General features: G+C 42.6%; 1 protein-coding gene across 10 annotated transcripts in view; it reads left to right on the forward strand.

The window, feature by feature from the left end:
• Positions 1–11,071, forward strand: part of DPYS (dihydropyrimidinase) — a 169,413-nt gene extending 158,342 nt beyond the window's left edge. For 4 of the 10 annotated variants that reach the window (XM_079901510.1, XM_079901516.1, XM_079901520.1 and 1 more), the window contains 2 exons: positions 4,729–5,747; positions 7,219–9,199. The gene's annotated coding sequence lies outside the window, so the exon portion shown is untranslated. Of the gene's footprint in view, positions 1–1,665; positions 2,412–4,728; positions 5,748–7,199; positions 9,200–10,956 lie in introns of those variants that run through there. The other 6 variants (XM_079901517.1, XM_079901519.1, XM_079901522.1 and 3 more) reach the window with 6 other exon arrangements.
• The last annotated feature ends 228 nt before the right edge of the window (positions 11,072–11,299 follow it).

Raw genomic sequence — 11,299 nt, forward strand, 5'->3', positions numbered from 1 at the left:
AGCCACCATGTGAAATACCGAGCGGGGATCCAAGGCCACAGTCAAGTTTACCTGCCCCACCTGTCTCTAAGCCATGCCCCTGGCCTCCACACTCATCACTGGGGGCGACCTCCCTGTTCTGGGGTGAGTCTCCACAGCTCCGAGATCATGCTCACGACCCTTCTGTGAGTCCTTGACTACGGTGGCTCTAGCCCTTCCTCTCCAGGCCACACTAGCCACCACCAGCTCCAGGTTCAACCGTCCTCCAAACTGCAGTCCCCTTGCCTACCAAATGGAGCTTGCACTTACACCTGCCTCCAGGGTGGTCTTGAGACTGGGGTGACAAAATGACTGGAAAGCCCTGACACTCTGCCCCATACCCAAAGCATGTGAGGAAAAAGTACATGTGGACTGTGGCCACGTTCCCCACCCTCTCATCCCATTTTGGCCTTTAAGATATCTTCTGGAAGTTTTGAATTTATGTAAATCAGAAGAGTACATTCTAGCCCTCTCCCCTCAGAATGCAGTAGGGGCGCCTCCTTCTCCTTGGCAATCTGCAAGAGACACCCTCTATCCCTGGTGCTCAAAGACTCAGGGAAGGTCTGGTCCTGTCCCCATGACCCTGTCCTCACACCTCTGTCCCCCTTGATCTCCAGCCTGCTGTTCTGAGCAGAGGCTTTTCTCTGCATGTTGGGAGTAGGGCTTTCGAGGTGGACAGAACACCTCACTCAGGAACTTGGCTACCTTCTGGCACTAGCCCAAGAAAAACCTTCCTTCCTGCCAGGGTCCCACAACAAAGAGAAGAAACACGAATTCACCCAGTACTTACTGAGTATCTCCCCTGTGCCCGGCACTGTCTAGGAACTGAGGAAACATCAGTGCACAAAACACACAGATATTCCTGCCCTTGTAGAACTTACGTTATAGCAGGGGAGGGCAGTGGGGACAATAAACAAATATTATGAATAAACAGAAAAAAGTTAACACAAATTAATCTTTTAGCAGATCATCCCACCACCCTGGCATACCCCAATTTAAAATATATGTACTTTTTTCCAGTGGTGGTTTAATTCAGATCATAATGGCCATGATGACTGCCCTCCTAAGACCAGTGGGGCTGGTCATAGAGTTCAGCAGAGATTTGTTTAAGCTTCTCTTTTGAAAAAATCCATGAGCAGGCCCAGGAAAACCTTCCCTATACCCACAGTCACATGTGAGAAAGGTCGACCTTATACAAACGTTTGACTAAAATTTGCAAGACTGAAACTGGAGAGAATGCAAGTACCAATATAAAAGGCATTTTCATGAGAAGCCTGGTTCAAAAGCTTTAAAAAGAAACGTTCTGCACAATATAATACACCAAGCAAAAGAACCTGCCTCAGCAGATCTCTACCCTGCAGCAATTTCCCCCAAGCAACTGAAGCAGGTTCTGTGGTAGGTTGCCTGCAGGAGAAGGCGTGTCCTTCTAAACCAATGAATCCTGTGCATTGAGAGGCAAATTTCTTCTAGACCTTCATTTGCTGTAAGTATTTACATGCAAACACACACACACAACCAGCTAGCTAAAATGTTTCTTCTTCTTTTTTAATTTTTTTTAACAGATTTTTTTGATGTGGACCATTTTTAAAGTCTTTATTGAATTTGTTACAATATTGCTTCTGTTTTATGTTTTGGGTTTTTGGCCAGGAGGCATGTGGGATCTTAGCTGCCCGACCGGGGATCGAATCCACACCCCCTGCATTGGAAGGCAACGTCTTAACCATTGGACCGCCAGGGAAGTCCCTTAAAATGTTTCTTCTAATCCCTATTTTTTATGAGAACTTGATCTTTCCTTCAGAGCTTCTGCCTGCTGTGGAACACTGTTTCCAAATCTGTCCTTAGCTGATGTTTCTTGTCCTTTAGGAGGCAACATGCTAAAGGACGCTATCCTTTAGCATCCCCTCCTGAGATGCTATCCCCTCCTGAGATGCCTTTCCTGACTAGTCTAGGACATACTCTTCAGGCCATACTCCCCACCCACCCTGTGACTCCCTTCTATAAGAGAAGGCAGAACTAAATATAATTTATTTAGTTTTATCAGAACTAAATATAATTGGAAATGATCTCTTTCACTCATTGATTCCTTTGCTCACTTGTTTATTGTATGTCTGCTTCCACTAGAAGATAAGCTTCATGGGAACAGAAAGCTTATCTTGCTCACTCCCCAGCTCCTAAAACAGTGTTTGGCAAGAGTAAATGTTCAATAAACATGTGCTGAATGAACACATAAAAACCTGCCAGACTTCATTTAGCAAAGCAGCTTTGATTTTGCTGCTACCTCAAGCGGGCATCTTATTTCCCTTCCTTTTTTCAGCAGTCCAGTGTTCTGTCTCCACTTTCGATCACTCCTTCCTCAGTCTGGCTTCATATCTGACCCCATCGCCTCCGTGAAGCAGATCTCTTGGAGGTCAGCCATGTCTCCTTCAAGGTCAGACTCAGTGGTCTTTCCTTGGCCTCGGATGTTGTTGACTCATCTCCAGATTTGGTAGTGAGGAACCTTCCTGAGATGCTTCTCGTGAATGTGGCCCTAGTAAACTGAGCCCTTTGCTTTTCTATGCGTTTTTATTTTGCCTCTGTAAGTATGTGTTCTTCCTATGTATTCCTCAAGTTTCTGTCCTTAGAGTTTTGCTTTCCACTCTCTCTCCTCTTTACATCAAAGGCGGTATCTACTGCTCTGTCTTCATCAAGGGTCTCAGTCTTAGATGATGCATATGGGAGTCAGAACAGCAGTTGCACAGATGGTAGTTCTTTTGCCCTAGGCACATATAGGATTATTTATCCACATTCTCCTGATCTCAAGGATGATCCCATGACCTGCTTTTGCCAATTAAATGTGAGGGGAAAAGAGGCACGTGACATTTCCGGGCAGCAGTTTTTTGGGGTTTTTTTGTATTGGTAATATTTGTATTTGAAAGTTCCCCATTGATACCTGAGGTCTGGATTACAACTTATATACAATAAGTGATTTCCAAAAAAGTAAAGAAAGAGGAGGGAAGGAAAGAAGAAAAGAAAGGAGGGAAGGAAGGAGGGAGGGAGGGTAGAAAAGGAAACCTATATTCATAGACATCGTAATATGGGATGTTTATTTCCGAGAGAGATACTACTGCTGCTGTCGTGCACAAGAAGCAGCACAAATTAACACTAGATTAAAATTTGCTCAGCTTTCTAACTGGCTCCTGGGTGTCCATGTTCCCCTTGCCCAGTCTCCATGATCACTGAGAACACACGGAAATGGATCCTCCATGAAACTGCATCCCTGATGAGCAGGGTCTCCTTGCGGAATTGCGGTGGCCATGGTGTGTGAGTTATAAATAAGCATGACTGTTTCAAGTCACTAGGATTTTTAGTGCTGCTTGTTATGGCAGCATAAGCTGGCCTATTCTGACTTTCTTCTGAAGCTCAGTCCCCACTTCTCCAGCTGCTTTTAAGATTTCCATCTGGTTTTACTTACAGAAGTATAAGCCTAACATATCTAGACTTACATTTATCATTTTCTTCCCCAACTCTGCAACATACCACTCCCCCTGACTTTTCTATTTTGGTTAATGGTACCAACACTCTTCTCAAAACCTAAACTTTATACAGTCGGTTACCATATTTTGTCTCTCCTTTATTTATACCCCACTTTTTTGTTCCCATGGTGCCTCCTGGGTCTTGCCTGGATTAGTACACTCCTGGGTCAGTCCTATATTAATACACCTCTTGAGTCATCTCACTGCTTCCATTAACTCTTCTTCCTTTGTCATTGGCCATTCATGAATGTGATAAAGGTAAATTCCAGATCATATTATTCCTTTGTTCAAAAAAGTCAATGTGCTGCCGTTGTCTACTGAATCAACTCTCAATCCTTGACCTAGCATTTACACCCCCTTTTTTCTCACCTCTAATCTCCTCTCCCACTACTCCTTTGCATGGATCTTACATGAGCAATGAACTACTTAACTCACTATAAATGGGATATACTCAGCTAGTTTGCCTCTGGTGCACTTAGAATTAATTCCCTGTCCTTGCTTTTCTTCCCATATGCCTGTCAAAACCCAAGTCCACCTTTGAAATCCTGCTGAGTTACCACTTTCTTCATAGAACCTTCTCTGATCACTCCAACCAAAACGTGACTCCACTCTCTTCTGAGTCCTCAGCTACTTGCTCTGCTCCACTTCTTGCTGTCACAGTAATTTCTGCAGAAGTCTCCTCTCCTCTACAGTAACCTTTTCTCCTTGAAGTCACCATATCCTGAACACCTTTGGCTTCCCCACAGAGCACAGGTCCTAACTTTTGTTGTTTTTCCATAAACATTAGTTGAGTGAAGAAGCACCAGGACGTGGACTCAATTCACAGAAAAGTTGTGTGACTAAGCAAAGTGAATGCATGTGGGAATTTCACAATTTGACAAAATGGAGAGCTATATCAAGTCTAGGCAGTAATTAGTGTTATTGTTGTTTTTTGGTTTTGCATCTATTAAAAAATGGGCCATCACTGGGCTGTGAAATTTCATTTGATGTGAATTAGAGATGTACTGCTGGTGATAATGACCACCTAAATATTAGAAACATCTGTGGCCCACCATCATTAGCTTTTCCCAGTGTAGTTTATTAAAGAAATACTGTCAGATCCCAACTGTATACTTAAGGCTGTTTATTTATAGCACAGTAAGTACTGGAGAAGTAACTGGAAACCCTCAAATCTCCCTGCTATCATTTTTTTTTCCAGGAAAAATCCTTATTACTGAAATGGCTCCTTTATAACCTTCTCCTTGATCTTGGATATCAGCTTCTCATCATCTAACTCTGGGAATACAGATGACATAGTGTTGTAAAGTAATGAGTGACCACAGAGCTGATGACTCTCTAAAGATGAGAAACATAAATACAGACCAACATAAACATGAACTTGCTCTGAGAACTTTCCACATCAGTAGTTCTTAAAAGTGTAGTCCACAGACCAGCAGCACCAGTAGCACCTGGACCCTTTTTGGAAATGCAAATTCTCGAGCCCTTTCTCAGACCTACCAAATCAGAAACTCTGGCAATAAGGCCTAGACATTTGCATTTTAACAAGGTCTTCTTGGTGATTCTGATGGGCACTGAAGTTTGAGAACCACTGCTCAATATCATCTGTTAAGACATAAGGTCAAGAGAACTGAGTAAATTCTATTGGGTGGGCCAAAAATTGCCTTCATTTTTAAAGTAAAAAAAACCCAAAGACACATTTTTCATTTTCACCAAGAACTTTATTGAACAACGTATTCACTGTTTTGTTCCACTACTTTCTGCCATTTTTCAGGCAACTTCATAATTCCATCTTCCCAAAACTTTTTATCTTTTTCAGCAAAGAACTGTTCCAGGTGCCTTATACGGTCTTCCAGGGAATTGACATTTTTTCCATTAAGAGAATTTTGTAAAGACCAAAATAAATGGAAATCCGAAGGTGCAATGTCTGGTGAATATGACAGATAAATTAGAACTTCCCAGCCAAGCTGTAACAGTTTTTGCCTGGTCATCAAAGAAACATGTGGTCTTGCGTTATCCTGATGGAAGATTATGCGTTTTCCGTTGACTAATTCGGGATGCTTTTTGTCGAGTGCTGCTTTCAGTTGGGCTAATTGGGAGCAGTACTTGTTGGAATTAATCGTTTGGTTTTCCAGAAGGAGCTCATAATAGAGGACTCCCTTCCAATTCCACCATATACACAACATCACCTTCTTTGGATGAAGACCAGCCTTTGGTGTGGTAGGTGGTTTTTCATTTCGCTTGCCCCACGATCTCTTCTGTTCCACATTATTGTACACTATCCACTTTTCATCACCTGTCACAACTTGTTTTAAAAATGGAACATTTTCATTACGTTTAAGTAGAAGATTGCATGCGGAAAGAAAGTGTTTTTCACTTAACTTAGGTGGAACCCAAACATCAAAGTAATTAACAAACCAAGCTGGTGCAAATGATTTTCAACACTTGATTTGGGTATTTTGAGTATGTCAGCTATCTCCTGCGTGGTATAACGTTGATTGCTCTCAATTAATGTCTTGATTTGATTGCTATCAACTTCAACTGGTCTACCCGACCGTGGAGCATCGTCCAGTGAGAAATCTCCAGCACGAAACTTCGCAAACCACTTTTGACACGTTCGATCAGTCACAGCACCTTCTCCATACACTGCACAAATTTTTTTTGCATTTCTGTTGCATTTTTACCTTTTTTAAAATCATAAAGCATAATATGCCAAAAATGTTGCTTTTTTTCTCCCATCTTCAATATTAATGGCTACTCACAAATTCACCAATTTTTATAAGTTTTTTTAAAATGCACATGGATATGACAGCTGTCACATACAATCTAACAAAATTGTTTGAATGATGTTAAAGACAATTAAGTGCTACTAGAGCCATCTTATGGAAAAAAACGTGTCTCTAGCTTTTAGATTGCTCATCTGTTCTTAATATATTAGGCCTATTCCTGCACTGACACAGTGTGTGTGTGTGTGTGTGTGTGTGTGTGTGTTTAATGAAAATATTGGTATGAACATTTTTGATAAAATATTGATGTCATGGCTTGACAAATATTCTGAATTATACATTATGTTACAGTTTTAGCTTGTCTCTTAGGTTAAATAGAGACTCATTCAAAGCAGCTTAAATTGGGGGGAGGGAGGTTAATGTGAGGAATCAGGTGAAGTGATTAGGAGACCCCTTGGATATCTAAGAAGAGGAGATCTCAAATAGGGTGGAGGCTCACACAGTCTGTAGCTGACAGATGGTTCTGAATTCAAGACTGGTCAAAGCATCCTGGCAAAGCTATAATGCTACACCATGATTGTGATGCAATTACAGTCTTATATGTCAGCTTTTTAAAAAATTCTACTATCAATTAACTTCCTCTATTTAATCATGCTTTTTGTGATCCACAATTTTGGGTTGTAGGGCTAATTCTTTCAATGTTTTTCTTTTGAGAGAAAGAGTATGATAAGTTCAACTTATCTTTTGGGTGCCACATTACTGGTTATTTTTGGTGAGAGTCAAATACTTAATAACTAACACAAGGCAGACCTCAACCAATCAGAATGGAGAATCAACCTACTAGAAGAGGGTGCCAACCAATTAGAATGGGCCCTGACTGAACACACCTGGTATGGCCTTATGAATGCATACCTGCTGAATAACAGGCTGAAAAATAGCTGTTTAGATTTGTCCCTTTTGCACAGGCTCCGGACGCGCAGGCCCAGCGGCCATGGCTCACGGGCCCAGCCACTCCGCGGCATGTGGGATCTTCCCGGACCGGGGCACGAACCCGTATCCCCTGCATCGGCAGGCGGACTCTCAACCACTGCGCCACCAGGGAAGCCCTATTTTGATTTTTGTTTGGTTAGTTTCATTTACTGTATTACAAGCAACTTACGTAAGCTTCATGGCTGTTAGCACACAGATCAAGAATGAACTAGGCAACATGCACCTTTCCCCACATTTTTTCAACAGTTCTCCAGCAAGAGCTTGAAATTTGCTCAGAAAAGTTTATGATTGCCTAACGGACAGTTTCTTGTTACCATGCTGTTCATCTTTCCCAGGTAGGGCCTGAGTCATCCATCAGTGGTTCAGGGTTTGTGTACCCCAGCATATTGTCAGGGCCGGCCCCTGCTGTCCTTGAGTGGAAACCCAAGAAGTGTGTTGTCCCTGGCAGCCTACCAGCCAGACCTATGACAGAGGGGAGCCCAGACTCTGGAGGTGAGACCCAGAAAAGAGCCTGACCTATTTCTTGCTTAGGAAACATCCAGAGAAGCTGCATGATCAGAATGCAAGGATCTGCCTACGAGGATTCTGAGGTCGCCCTGCTTCCATCTAGTGTTATCTTCCATGGGAAGGGACTTCCCCTCCCATTTCCAATGCTCCAGGACACACAGAGCCATGGAATGAACTCTCCCAGGGTATTTTTAAAGTCCTAGGTTTTGGAGAACTGCTCAGCTCTGTCTGCCCAGCTGCTCCCTTCTGAGAAGGCCCTGAGCTGCCTTCCTTCTTGAGATTCCTCACTGGGGTCTTTCTTGTATGCAGCTCTGACTGTGGGCTGCTGAATCTATTGGGGGTATCTTCATCTCCAGGGGAGATTAGGCGAGGTCTGCTATTAGGGAACTCAGCAGACCCACCTCCAAATCCAGCAGCTGGTGCCCTGAATGTACAGAGGAAACTATTTGTTTCCTTAGAAGTGCTTGTACCTTCGATGAGACAGACCAACAAAGAATGAAACCGTTTTCAGGACATTCTAATTAATTGCTTATGCTCATAATAGTTGGCATTTGCAAGCACTTATTTTATACCTTCATGATGCTGTGGGTTCTACATAATCTCATTTAATCCTCCTGAGAACCCAATGCATTGGATAGTTTTACTATTCCTATTTTGCTGCTGTAGGTAGTGAGACTCAGAATATAAATGATATTGTCAAGGCTGAACCCTAAGTGGCAGAGCCAGGGACCAGCCAATAGAGTGTAATTCTAAAACAAACAAACAAACAAACAAAAACCCCCAAACTGGTTTGTTAAGTAGAAGTTAGTCATTTACACTCTTGGGAGTAAGTCACTATTTCATTTTATATTTATCACAGTGAGGAAAGAAGATACTGGTCATCATCAGACATGTGTCCTAGAGCTTTTACTGGCGTGTTGAAAAATGCAGAGGATGTAAGGATGATTCCCTGGCGGGAGTGGTAATGGCCAAAGAGGCATGCAAAAATCTAGGGAAAACAAATCATCCTAATATTCCAACAAGAGAAAAGGGAAAGGCAGACAAAACAGAAATACATAAAGCAAACATATAAACGAAAAGTCTAATTACAGAGAGGCTCCACTGATGAGCTCTGATGAGAAAAGGAGGATATCCTCACTTTATCCCATAAGTGAGGATAAATAGCACCTACGCATGTACCTGTCGGAAGAGTGTTATGATGGGGAAGAGTTTCCACGATAAGGAAAAGAACTGCCATTGGTGAGTACCCACTTTATGCCAAGACCATATCCATGTTCTAGTCAAATCCAAATAATAACTCAGAGAAGTAGGTATGATTATAACCAGCAACTGCTTCCTCCCTCCCCACCTCCCCCTCCCCCCCCCCACCCCGTGCTTTGTTGGCACCTTGCAGTAGGAGGAAAATATAATAAAGGTAGTAAATCTGTATTTCAATAAGTCATTTGAGAAAGGTCCTATGGATTGCCTAAGGATAAAGAGGGAAAATGCATGGTGGATGACGTAAGGTGAAGTGGTCTCATAATTGATCGAACAACTCAGTTTGTTGTCAGAGGACCCTGGTTTGCATCCGGATATACCACTTCTCAGATGGGAGACGTTGCTCACGTTATGTAAACTCTCTGAACTATAGATTTCTTATGTGTAAAATAAAGATAATAACACTATTTACTTCATAAGGATTAAGTTAGATTATGTATATTAAAGGCACCTTATAAACTATAATGGTATTACATGACAATAACTATTAATATCCAGCAATATTACCAGTAGAGGATTACAAAGCTTTGGTCTTGACCCTATTTTAGTCAGCATTTTATCAAATTCATGGATGAAGACAGGAAACACCAGAGCTGGCAATGGAAGCTGATACATTTGATGTCTTAATAATTCAGAGTTGATGCTAGAGTTAGGACAGTCATAGTGATTTTAGCAGGCTGGAATATTCAACAAACCCAATAAGAAAAAAATTTATCAAGAATGAACTTTTATATCTGTGCTTGGCCAGAAACAAAATTCCACAAGGACGGAATGAGGAAGCAGTTCACTGAAGGAGGGTCTGGGAGATTTGGTTAACCTTGAGCCCAGTCTGAAAGAGCTACGTGAGGTGGCTGCAGAAAAAAGCAACGGAATTTCAGGCTGTGTTTATAGAAGTAGGGGCCGTAGTCTAGTACTCTTCATGGGCCAGTACCCATCTGGGGTCCTTTGTTTAATTCTGGAGACGATATTAAAGTACAAGCAAGATGACCGGGTTTCTAGTAAATGACAAATGGTTGAAGGGATTAGAAGTGCAGGGGTGAGAGAAGAGTCAATAGTGGTAGTAATAAGTATAAGGCCAGCAGGTCCGGGGAAGGGCCCAGGGAGGCAGACTGAACCACCGCCAAGGAGGCTGATGCAACCGACCGGTCTTCCTGCTCCCCAAGGGGCGGAACCAATGGCTCTGAGGCTGATGCAACTGACACCTGACATTGCTACAACACCCAAAGATTACCAAACCGAGAGATTACCAAAAAAGGGCTGCTTCACACAGCAAGCACCTCCCCTGCGTCCACCCCTATAAATTTTGTTCGCGGCCCGCACCCAGGCGCGACTTCTCTGGCCCCTTTCTCTCGGACCAGTGAACCTCGCCCGGGAGCGTTCCCAAATAAAGCTTGTTTAAGCTCTCCTCCGTTTTTGGTGCCGTTCCTTACAATAAGTACAATCACCATCACTACAGCAATGGTTAATACTTACTGAGTACTTACATGTCTAGAATTAATATGTTATCTCACTTAATCCTCTCAAAAACCTTGGGAGGTAGGTACCATTGTTATCCCTGCTTCCCCATTTCATAGATGATAAAGCCGACTTAGAGAGGCTAGTGGCTCACTCAAGTTTATACAGCTAGTAAATGAAGGAGCACATTTTTGAACTCAAGTATTCATATCTAGAACTGGTACTTTTAGCTAACTTGCTCTGCTGCTTTCTTAGAGCTGGGGAAAGTAAACAGCTAACAAAATATTTGAAGGACTATCATGTGGAATAGAGATCAGCCCTTTTTTATACAGTTCTAGAAGGTAGTGCTAATGTAACAGGGGAGAACTTTTGTATTCCATTACAAGTTCATCACTAAAGGGATGTTGCCTATAAGCTAAATTATACAAAATGGCCCATCTCTGGGAACCCTGCCTCCTAGGTAATGAGCATTAAGCTAAAAAACCTTTGTTTAGCTCTTAGGAAACATCCTGACCAGGCCCACCTGTGAATGACTGCGGGCAGGAAGAAATTAACACATTCCCTCTGGAGGCGGGCTGGAACCCGGAAGTGTTTGACTTTACTCCCTCCCCTTTTAGTATAAAAGAAGCCGAAGTTCTAACTCAGGTAAGATGGTTCTTTGGGGTGTGAGTTTGCCGTCGTCTCAGTCCCCTGGCTTTCTGAGTAAAGCCGCTATTCCTTTCCCCAACAAGTTGGTCTGTCGTGTGGTGAGCAGAATGAGCTTGGACTCGGTAACACTGAGTCTAGGAAATGTAAAATTCCAGAAGGGAGATTTAGGCTAGGCGTTAGCAAGGAGTC

The sequence above is a fragment of the Stenella coeruleoalba genome (genome assembly GCF_951394435.1).
Source record: "Stenella coeruleoalba genome assembly, chromosome: 17".
Taxonomy (NCBI): domain Eukaryota; kingdom Metazoa; phylum Chordata; class Mammalia; order Artiodactyla; family Delphinidae; genus Stenella; species Stenella coeruleoalba.